A 12,532-nucleotide genomic window follows, 5' to 3' on the forward strand; every position below is an offset into this window, starting at 1 on the left:
ATGGTTACAGGAGTGCACTGTATACACAAATACTGTATTTATACTAAATGGATTGTTCATTGTCGTTATAAAACCACCATAAATCAGAGTGGATGCCAAATGGTTACTGAATTGTTACTTGGGAGTCTCCTTAAAATTATGAAAAACAGACACAATTTAGAGAGAAACATTTCTCTGTATGCGTCCTGGAGAAAACCTTACCTTAATTCGAAGTGTTTCTGGTTAATTGACAAGGTCATGTGGTATTCGCTTAATGTGAGAATTTGTATGCAGCACTTCAATACTGTTACGCATTTGACCACAAACGTTTGGTTGCTGGGTACATTATCATGGCTGACAGTAAGGCGAGGGAACGTTCAATTTAAATTAACTCTTAAGCAACAAAAGTTCATGGTGGTCCTGAAAAGGGCCGTTTTGTCATGAAGGTTAAGTAATGCTGAGATATTACGGCGTTCAACACCGATGAAGCTGGCGAGCTGTATGTTGTTTGGAACGAGGGTGCGGTTTCTTTCTTCTTCTTCGGTGAATCCAGGGCTCTTGAGGGCAGCCTTGATAACAACTGCTTGCGGGCAGCTTTTCGTTGTGTACTGGAGAACAATGTTTAACGCCACGAGCCGAAAGAATTGCTGCTGCTGCTGTGATAGCGACCTATTGAAAACTGATAAAGTATTCATTTTAACAGATTCGTAGAAATAATTCCAATCGATTGGCTTGTTTAGAATCAAAATCCATCCGCTATTGACAGAGTTATATATGGTCAAAACCTGACCACTTTTCGTAACGCTGTCGATTTTGGTTTTTTGAAGCTGTACCTCCAATATGTTGCCGAAAGACGTAATCATACGTCAAAATGTCTCACATGACCATGACCATTGCACAGACCCTAAATAATATCCGTGTAAATCCGGAGCCGTTAATCCGACGTGACCAACAAGTCTGCAGGGTTTTTGGTTTAAATCGGTAAAAATTGGGAAAACTTACAGCAAAATTTGCATTTGAAAGAAAATTGCATTAATGTTTTAAAATAATGTTTCAGAAAATCGAGGCCGGTTTTATACAAAAGAATCTCATAATGGAAGGGTGTTTTCTGATGTTCACTACTTACTCAGCATTTATACTACCAAGAACATAAATAACTGAAGATGATACATTGTTATTTTTTTGCAAATGGTGCTCAGCCGGTAAAGGCGCAGCTACGAAGCGAGACCATGCTGGAGGCGGCTAGGTTAGTTTCCCGTCTGATCTATTAATTTTTCAGGTTGGACTATTTCTCAACTTCCTTGGGCATAGGATGGTACACAGGTACATACATAGAAAGCTCTCAATTAAAATTTGAAAGTGCTTCAAAGAGCACTAAGTTGAGAGCTGGCAAAAATGTAATATGCTATAAGCTATAAGCTTGGAATGCCATGTAGCAGTAGTAATGGAAATAGTTTTTTAAGCAATGAAAACAGTCGCGGAATAATATTTGAAGTCGCGGATTTCTTTTGAGAAATCGCGGATTTCGCGGAATAAATTTAGAAAATTGTGTGACCGCCCTGCAGTCTGGCCCTTGTGATTCTGAACGCTAGATTAATGCTCTGAATTTTGAAGAGATTTTAGAATAAATTCTTGGGATAACACCAAAGTATTTCATATATTAGTTGTTAGATGATCTCCAGGTGAATTAAGGTTTGGTTGTTCTGAGGAAAATTCCATGAAATTGTGAAACGAATTTCTGGGCCAAATGAATATTCCAAATAAGTTCTGATTTGTATTTTTTAAGGGGTAATTCCAAGGATATTCCGAGGGTATTAAATTCTGAGTATACTTCTAAAATATTTCAAGGCAATTCAAAAACCAATTTCAAGTAAATTCTGAAGATAGTACCAACGGAATCGATTCATGGAGGTACAATTTCAGTAACGAATTAATTCTGATAATTCTGAGCAAACTTTTTCGACTTTTCTGTGGTGACAATTCTATAGAGAATTCAAACGAATTTTAAATGAATTTGAAAAATAGGGGAAATGGCTCTAACGTTGGCTATGGACCTAAGATTGGGCCCATCACTAAAAATCTGCTATTTATCTAGATGAACGCGTCATTGACACGGTACTAATGGATATTTTTGGTCGCTATTGAACATTTAGTCGATTGCTGAATTTATTTATGGGTCCAAATTAGGGGCATTTTAGCCGACATTACATCCATTTCCCCTACTTATGCAGTTTGACAGAAATTTATATTTTGATTAAATAACTAATTTTGCCTAGTGACCCCTCGGCCTAATATGATGATGATGATGATGATGATGATGGTGATAGTGATCTACACTGATTGTAGCACGTAACCTAAGTCCGATAGCAGGTGGCTCTCTTCTCTGTTTGTGTTGATCAAGCTTAATATCCTCTGGTAGTCCTCAACATGCCGCAGTATGAAGGGCCAAAACGGATTGGGTGGATCGATAGGCAAAGTCGCCTATTTCGCTGAATTGGTCAAAAAGACGAGCCCCGAAACAGGCAGATGCCCCAATGAGTAGGAATAAGAGCCCACCCTTTATTCATGAAATATTATCTACAGGGAGTTGGCATTCACATCTCCCTGTCAAATTCGCTTCAATCGCTCAATATCACGCTCTCGATTTTCCTCGTTTTCGGAAACTTTTTCCTGTAAAGTTAAGGAAAATATTACTTAGTCTATGAGTAACGTTTGAATATGAATTTCTGGAAAATTTTGAAGGTGAGCTCACCAACTTGTGATCATGACAGTAAAAGAAAAATCAATCACACAAATGAACAATCTAATCAAGACTTTTGTTTATTACCAAAAATTAAGCTAGATCGATGTAACCATTCAAAATGTATTCCATTTAAGTTAATCACACACATGCTATAGAAATTAAACCAATGCATAGCCTTTTGACCATGCTTTCTAGTAGAGTTCCTCACGAATTGGGGATCAAAAGTTTACTTGAACGACACCGTAAATTGACTTTAAAACGAGACTACAAAATTAAAAGTTTTTCCACCGTTCGCTTCGACTCAAAGTCAGCACAGAAACCGATCAAGATTTACGTTTTCATTTTCTGCCCCGCACCGGTCCACACCTCCCATGCCCGGGTTCCACAGTCCACGAACTTCCAGAGAATCCAGACAGGACAACGAGCTTAGAAAGGACTGCTAGGACTGACTGTGCCACGTTCGTTGATTGGAAAAATCTTCGAGAATGGCTGAAAACGGACCATGAAGAAAATTTATGAAGGAAGTGAATAACGAGTTGGAAAATATGTGTATGCATGCAGTTTCTGCAGCAGGAGGATGGCTTCTGGCGTGGCGCGTACCGTTTCCGGCAGCAGTGCAGGTTCCAAGATTGTTGGCAATGGCGGTGGTTTCTCTTCCAAGTTGCTGGTGCAGTAAAGTACTGCTTCGGGACTCTTCTTCAACTGGGAAAGTTGGCTCTGCCGCCGTTGGAGCTGCAAACTGATATTGGGAATATGTTGCCGAGATTGGGTTCACTATTGTGTGCAACATGGCACGAGTAGCCGGGTAAAGCCTTTCAAAAGTTAAAGTGCTGTGAAATTGTAAAAGTTTATAGCCGTCATGATATCGCTGTCATATGCGTCACAGTTCCTTGATCAAAGCGATTTCCGCGAGAATATGTGCGCTACGACAGAGAAAACCAGTTAGCCTTGACGTGTGAGCCAGGGGGAGGGGGATCAGTTCATAGACGTCACAGGTGACTACTTCATTGTTTCCATCGCAGTTGCAGTTGGCGAAAAGTTGACCAAATTTCATTGAGTGTCATGAACATTCCCAACCCAGACATCGAAAGGCAAAGTTTACCAATCTCCCCGCTTAGCTACCATAGCCTAAGTTTGGCACAACCAATGGAACAACACTCATAACACCGGAGAATTCCAAACATCCCGGGGCGATCCGTCAGAGTGATGCCTCTGTGCTTTTGTTTGCCACTGCTTTCGTAGCGGTTTTGTCGTCCAAGTTGGCATCTAGTCATCCGCGTGAAATTTCAATGGTCACTGCACTGCCAAGCTACCATGGCTGGTCCTGATCTGCGCTTGCTGTGATGATGGATGGTAGTGCGAATGGTAGAGAGCAAAAGCACTATTTTTCGTAAACATCATCAACGGCATCAGCAGCCTGGGTGTTCCATATGAATGTGCGATGGTCAAGTTTTGAAATTTATGCCAATAAATGTTTCTGGATTGGAGATGTTTTGACATATTCCTAAAGAAGCCTTTAATGATAAAAAAAAATCCACATTGACACCCACCGTTCCGTGCCACCACACGGTGCAACCGGTGTGTAATACTACATCCCCGAGGGGGGGAAAACAACAACCGAAAAACCGATTCGCCTACATCATCACACGGTCAAAGTGAAAAAGTTTACGAGAAATGGCAAATAGAACTAGCACGTCGTCGAACGGCTGGTCGAAACCAACAGCAAAATTCGGTACCGTCGGAGGTCAGAGGTGGCACCGCATTTTTGCGTCGGATTCTGTGCGGGGGCAATGTTTGCCACAGCAGTCCCGGTCAAATGTTAGTAAAAGCGCTTCAGTAAATATTCCAAACGCGCTGACAGAATTTTGATGAACAGCACACGAAGCAGCCCAAACTTGGTCACTAACTTTCGGTAGCTGCATGAAGTTGCGGTCCTTTTTTCGTCGAATTAGGACATCGCTCGGGTGCACCTGTGTAACGTGATGCGATGTTCTTTGCTAATCATGGACGGTACTTTTCCTTCAACCGTTTCGTCGTGCCACCCGGCTCGGAGTCTAAACCACAGATAATTTAATCTTGTCAGGTTGTTGGTGAAACTTTTGTCCGGCAGCTGACTGAAATCATCCCAATTAGCATACCTACGACGACGGATTAAGCGGAACTTTTGTGAGTCATTGTGTTTGGAATTTGACTAACCAAAATTCGCAGAGTAATCTTCCGACTTTTTTCCACCTGAGTGGGTAAATTATTCAATTACTATTAATAAACTCCAGCACCGGAGTTTGGCAAGGAGTTTAACGATCCTTGGCAAAAGTTGAATATCCGTGCATCGCATTTCGAAAATTATGGCCATTGAATCGGTACCCTTTTACAGTCAATCGAAGCCCATTATCGAGACTAATGATCCAATAAATTAGCATAAATTCGTCGTAAATCGAAGAGTTTTCTTCCCGGGAAATCGAAACACGGGTTGCTCCTAAAACCAGGTTATGTTTGGGACCTGCTCGTTCAAGCGCGAGACCTGATTCCGGGGATCAGCCACATTCATCAAATATGCCGGTCCCATAACGAGATGGATAGGATCGTACGCACGGAAAGGCGAACGGATGGATGGACCATAACCATATGGAAATGAATTGGGTGCCCGAGTGAACCTTCGTATCCTCTTTCCCAGTAATGGCGTTAAATGAAGCGCCAACGGCTTGCTTGAAAATGGATGAAATGTGAAAACCGGACAGCGTTCCTGGAAGGGTCCGGATGTGCTTCTGTTGGACATAAATATAAACCGCACCTGAAGATCTCCCAATTTGCTTTCAAATTCACATAAAGCTGCTTACAGAGAAGTCAAATAATTAATTGAAAAATTCCGTAATCAGTTGAAACGCAACAAAATTAATGTTGCAAGAGGATATCATTTTTCATCACTATAACCATACAATGGGCACTAAGAAAATAAAGATTTGCAAAAGAATATTCTTAAGTAAATAGCTATGAAATCAAAATTACAAATGTTTCATAATAATTGAAGAATTGATATGCACAAATCAATAACGTTTGAATATTTAAAACATAACCAGCGATAAAAATAGGTGCAATTTCGCATTAATAACTTGGAAGCAAACAACCAAAAATTTGGTTTTAGTCATTTATGAATAATTCCCATTTTGACGTAGGACTTGGTCTTGGTGGAATAAACTGCGGTGCAAATCAAAAAATTGATCGCATTTTGCTTAAATCATGACTATGTGCAAATCGTGGTAGACGTTAAGCAGTAGCATTTTTTAAAGTTCAAATTATTTAACTATATTGGTCAAATGATACATTCAAAAATTATCCACCAATCCTAATGATAATGTTATGAACAATTAAGAAACGTTCTACAGTCATTCCACAATTCTTCTTCTTCAAGGATATTTAAGCTTATTTTGCGAGCGTTTTGCTGCGTCTCATCTCAGTGTTCTACACACTTAGAAAATAACTAATTTTACACGTGACGGAATCCGTCTTTGACATAAAAGATGAAACGTAAACAAACATGTCCTGTAATATTAAGTGCTCCTAGACTGAAAAGTTCGTTGCTTGACGAAAAGTACGTTTGATTGAGCTATATGTCACGTCTGTTATGACTCAAATTTATGTCAAAATTGACGCTCGTATATGTTACTCTCAGCGCACCACACTCAACATGATTTTTAATAAGTGTGTAGATGAACTTCCACAGTTGTTGTTAATTCACACACTACTAAAAAGTCATGTAAATTTCGGTTCCCTGAGACCGACACATGTAAGCGGGCCTTTTGACATAAGAATCAGTTGAAAGAAACGTGAAAATCAATTCAATCAATCGTTCTCTTCGTCGACTAGCTGATGTTTCGATTTGAGAACACTTAATGTTACATGAAATGTTTGTTTACGTTCTATGATTTACGTCAAATATGGATTACGTCTCGTGTAAAAGTAGTTATTTCTAAGTGTGCATGCTGATGCACTTTTTGTAAGCCAACTAAACAAGTAGGCCTTGATTTTACCCTGCAACTATGTGGAGTGTAGTAAAATGGTGATTTTAGATACATTAGTTGTTCAATGGCTTCTTCAATAGATGGTTTTGAATAGAAAAATGCCTTGGCAACAAGTCCTTCTTAAGTACCATTAAGTTTTGATGAGTTTATTTTATACCTGCATTATAAAAAAAAATATTGGTATTAGTATTATATAAAGAGCAATAGGCTGAAGTGTTTTTGCAAAACAAAGACCATTCCACGCAAATAAGGAAAAAGTATCCAAGTATTTTGTTGTCAAATGATGTTTAAATTTTGTTTGTTAAATTTTAAACAAAATATGCAAAGGACGGGTGTACACTACTGCTGAAAAAACTCAGAGTACACTGGAAAAGTAAACTCATAATTTCATAAATATATTACTAAAAAACAGCTATATTAAATTGCTTCTTGTAATCGTCACTTGTTTGTTGACTATTATATCTCCAATAAAACCTTTAAGGCCGTTTTTCACTCAGCAACTCATTTTGCCATTTTCTTCCTGGGACTTTATTTTATGTCTACTATCTGAAAGTGGGCAAATATTGTGGTTGAAGGGACTATTTCATGCAAAGGCATGTTTCAAGTAGACCTGTAAACCAGTCATGTCATCGGCAGCGGTGGCCTTGGTAGTACTTGCCACACAACGTGATGCCGCTGGTTTAAATCATTGATAGAATAACCTGAAAAAAGTTTATTGGTACATACTCCCAACAAACCCCCCGCCGACTGTGAAATGTCAGGAGCGACAGCACAATACCGAACAGCAGCTTTTTATCCCCTCGGAACTCAAAAATAAGAACGGCTATTTCGTAGATATCCTCCACGGTTCTATGAATACCGAAGAAACCAAAAGAGCTAGCTGCCAGGACACCCAATTTTGTCCTGCCGCTCATCGGAGAAGCCTAATATGATCTCCGCCCCCAGAATCAAAGCCTGGAGAGGTAATGTCACCAGCACACTTAATGGAAACCGGACTAATTGAGTGTTGTTTTCAGCACAGTTCTAAACCATCCCTTACCCCGCCGAATTGGAGAACATTTCCACAACGAGTCCTACAAACATTTTCGAATTAGAAATATGAATAATTTTGCTAGGAGAAAATGTTCTAATTATGATTTGTCTTGAAGCTCCCATCGGGATGGGTGAATCTGACAGACACCTAGATGCATTCCAGTCAGAAAAAGGCCCTTATATGAGGTAACCAAACCGATTTAATTTAGTCATAGCTGGAAGCTAATCGCCATGCTTATACAGGGTCATTTCTTTCGTCGTCACGCATTTCTCTCGGTGAACGGACTACAAATCTGGAGTGACAGAGTCAAAGTAATCATTAAGCATCGGTAGTGGTTAAGTAGCATTGTCCTCACGGGCAGCATCCTTCCCGCAGCCAGAGTAATAATCCGCAGCAGTAGCGTCGAAATACACTGCTCGGGCAGAAACACCATGAAGCTCAAGTAGTGGTAAAGAAACGGTGGACGGAAAACCGGCGAAAGTAAACAGTAAGTTCACTATGCTTTCAAGTACTGTGGTCGTGAGAACACGAAGGTTCGAAGCAGCAGCATCAACACAATGCGAGGTACCTGCTAAACTGGTGTAGTGTGGTTCAGAAGTTATTAGTTAATAAGTTTTTTAAGTTAAGGCCCAGTTAGGTCCAGGGGGATTGTCACCGTTTATTGGAACCCTAACCGATGAGTTTAGTTTCCGTCGGCGGGCACTCTCTAAAACTCATCGAGCCGGTACCCCATACACGGAACCCTTGGAGTCTTCATTCCTTGAAGGACTACACCCATCAAACCATCCGCGACTCTATGTAGGATGAGCCAAAGAAGCTAAGTCACACACAATAACCACGATTCAGACTACGAAATATCCATCATCTTAGGTATAAGTTTGATCATTTATTCCCTCCTCCTCGTATGTACTAGCGAAGCTCTTACCCTCATTTATGTATTTACCTGAATAAACGTAACCCTAGCAGCACACTTGTCGCAAACGGCAACTCCTATGTGATTTATTCCGGTTACAATCAAGTTGCCTCAACCTTTAGAGACGGAAGTGTATTGCTTGGGAAATTATGCTTAGTGGGACTAATACACATTACAACCTGATTGTAAAACTCAATTTTGTGACTTGTTTTGGACACGGTATCTCTGTTCGAAACATAATTAACAGTCAGAGTACTAAGGATGCAAAGCGCGTGACGATGCTGTGAACAAGCATGGTTCTCAATAACGGGACAGTCATGCAGTGTTGCAGCATCGTCATGCATTTTGCTCCCTTGGTCTTCTGACTGATTAAATAAATAGTACCGTAAGACGGGGTGACATTGAAACTAGGAAGTCATATTGGGCCAAAATTTAAAAATGTTTATTGATGCAAATATCTTCAACATACAGAAAATGATGTCTAGTATATGTTTCTTGAGCTTCTGAGGTAAAGTGTAGATAACATTAACTAGTTGTTTTATTTAATTTGTGCTATAAAGTAAAATGTCATAAATAGTAGTAGATTTTTTTAAATCTTTGCACACTCTTTTATGAAAATAGACAAAGGCTACAAGCGATCTTTAACCATACATACGAAGTACGTTGTGATCATAACAAGTGTACTCCTAATAGCTACGATAAATTTATATATTTTAAGATATGTTAAGATATTTTAAATAAATTTATGTGTTGGCCCAATGTCAGCAGCCATCTGGTTTTACATTGGTCTATTTTTTAATTAATTTTAGTAAAATGAGCTTTCGATTTCAATCAACCATTTCCATGACAGTCGTAAATATATCATTGATGATGATTCACATGCTTAACATTGTTTTCCTTGCTAAAATGTGAACATTGTTAGGTAGGGAACGATTTTTTTTTTGATTTTTTGGCCCAATGTCACCTCCACTTACGGTATCACTGAAACACTAACCAAACAAAATCTTAGATTATCCCATTTAGTTTAAGGGTAGTGTCAAAATGTTCCCCCGAAATTACATTTGAACACTACCCTGAAATGAAAGGGGATAACTTAAGGCTTCGTTGGATGTGTGGCTCAGAGATACTGATTTTTTTTTTATTATCCTGAAATATTTTATTTGATGATGAAAATGTGTGTCAACCTGTTTGCCAATCGATTTAAATACATGCGATGTTTGTGTGACTTACACACCTACACACTTGCTAACGACTACACCGGAGCTGTCCTCGTACGAAGCAATTAATTTTACTGATGTTACAATGAACAGCTAATATATAAAAAAAAATCACCATTTTACCACATTCCATTGCAGAGCAAAATCAAGGCCTGCTTTGATCAAATTTACGCAGCGATAAATTTTACGGATTTTCCGTATTTTCTGGACCACCTGGTGATAACTCGAAGCCAATGACCAGCGAATATATAAAATATCACTATTTTACTACATTCCATTTAGTTGCAGGGAACAAGCAAGGCCTGCTTTGATAAAATTTACACATAAATCAATTTTACGGATGTTCCGGATCTTCTCACGGACCATCTGGTGACTACTCAGAGCCATCAAACAGCTAATGTATCTAAAATCACCATTTAACTACACTCCACATAGTTGCAGAGTAAAATCAAGGCCTACTTTGATCATATTTACACAGCAATAAATTTTCCGGATCTTCCAGCGGGCTATGTCGTGACCACTCGGAACAATTGAACCGCTAATATAACAAAAATCACCATTTTACTACATTTCACGTAGTTGCAGAGCAAAATCAAGGCCTACTTTAATCAAATTTACGCAGCAATACATTTTACGGATGTTCCGGATCTTTCGGCGAGCCACTTGGAGCCAGAGAACAGCTAATATATAAAAAAAAATCATAATTTTACTACATATATACATATACTTTATATACAGTTGCAATGAAAAATCAAGGCATACTTTGATGAAATTTACTTAGCAACCAATTTTACGGATGTTCCAGATCTTTCGGTGGATCATCTGGTGACCATTTGGAGCCAATGACCAGCTAATATTTCAGAAATCACAATTTTACTGTATTCCATATAATTGCGGAGGAAAATCAAGGCCTACTTTGATCAAATTTACACAGAAATCAATTTTACGGATGTTCCGTATCTACCAGCGGACCATCTGGTGATAACTTGGAGCCATTGAACAGCTAACATATGAAAAATCACCATTTTACAACATTTCTCATTGTTGCAGAGAAAAATCAAGGCCTACTTTGATCGAATTTATGTAGCTCTAAATTTTACGGATGTTTCGGATCTTCCGGCGGATCATCTGGTGACCACTTGGAGCCATTGAAACGCTTATATATCTAAAATCATTAATTTACTACATTTCATATAGTTGCAGAGAATAATCAAGGCCTACTTTGATCAAAAATACATAATAATCCAGATTAAGGTTGATCCAGGTCATCGGAAGGCCTTCCGGTGGACGCTCAGTATTTAGAACCAGGTTATGGGTTGATTTTGTTAAAATATTAATCAGCACTACCCATAGATGCCTGTTGCTGTGGATTTTCAGCACCACCTTGATGTAGACGACTGGTACCTTTTCTCCCCCCGATGGCCTCTCGGAAACCCGGAATAAAACCGGAACCACTTGGCCAATCTGTTCCAATTTTTAGTAGACCAAAATTTCGAACATTTTCTACTCACTGTGAAAATTTCTATCAATTTCATGGTTAAACAAAAAAGTTATACCTATGCAAACATTGCTATTCGTATACCTGTTCGTAAAAATAAAAACTGCACAAGCGCGTTAGGCCCTCCCCAGCAGTGAAGCAGGTGGTGTTCGTTTGAAACGCTAATAACTTTTCGGAGGTAACTCGGATTCACATCCGGTCTTGAGTCAAGATGTTCCCAATACTTCAAAGGTGCTACATTTTGTACACGAAGAAAATCGACCCACTACAGCGCCACCTTGAGCCGCGAATGTGAAAGTGGCTCGCTCCCCCATACATTTTGTCGATTTTCCCCATACAAACTTCAAGCCGTTTCAGCGAGGGGTTCCCGTGAACCAAATGACTTCAAATTTTGGCAGGGTGTTTCTGACCCCCAAAACTACCATTCCAGAGGGTAGCGTTTGAAATCCCAGATTTGACCTATTTTGAAACAGTCTAGTGGGCATATTACCTGCTTGGGAAGTGTGTATTGATATATTCGTATTTTTCTGGCCATGATCTAACAGGGTTAGTAAGTAACATTGCTTAGACTACGGAGGAAATATGAGCCAATTTGACTTGTGTCTCTCATCCTAATCTACTATACAATGAGAAGTAGAGGTGGGCAAGACAGCTCATCTGCCTGAGTGGATCAGACCCGTCCAGCTCACTCAGGGGAGCCGATTATTTTGAACAGGTCATAAGCTCCCATTGAAATTAATGAAATTTTGACACGAATTCAAAATTGGTTAAGAAATAAGTGGTTTTAGTGAACCTAAGCCAATAAAGCAATACTGCCAGTCTAGTTTCCCAGCAGAATTACTCTCACTGTTCTTGGCTTGAGCTCCAGATCATCAGCTCAGATCCGAATCAGAAGCTGAATCGTAAAGAATCGAAAAAAGATTCGAAGAGCTGGACGGGTCCAAGATCTGTCATTCTAAACAGCTGATTCATTCCGGTCGATGATTCGGATCCGGAGCTGAGTTGTGAAGTTGACAGCTGCATTTCGCTTTTCAGTTACCGTGAAGTTCTCTAATTCCAATCAGTGCCTAATTCCATTCACGTGGGCTTAAGCGATGTATATCAAGCCGATTTTTCACCAGTAAAACTAC

Source organism: Ochlerotatus camptorhynchus, unplaced genomic scaffold (assembly GCF_037179485.1).
Source record: "Ochlerotatus camptorhynchus isolate MF236.1 unplaced genomic scaffold, CSIRO-AGI_Acam_v1.1 ptg000443l, whole genome shotgun sequence".
Lineage (NCBI taxonomy): Eukaryota > Metazoa > Arthropoda > Insecta > Diptera > Culicidae > Ochlerotatus > Ochlerotatus camptorhynchus.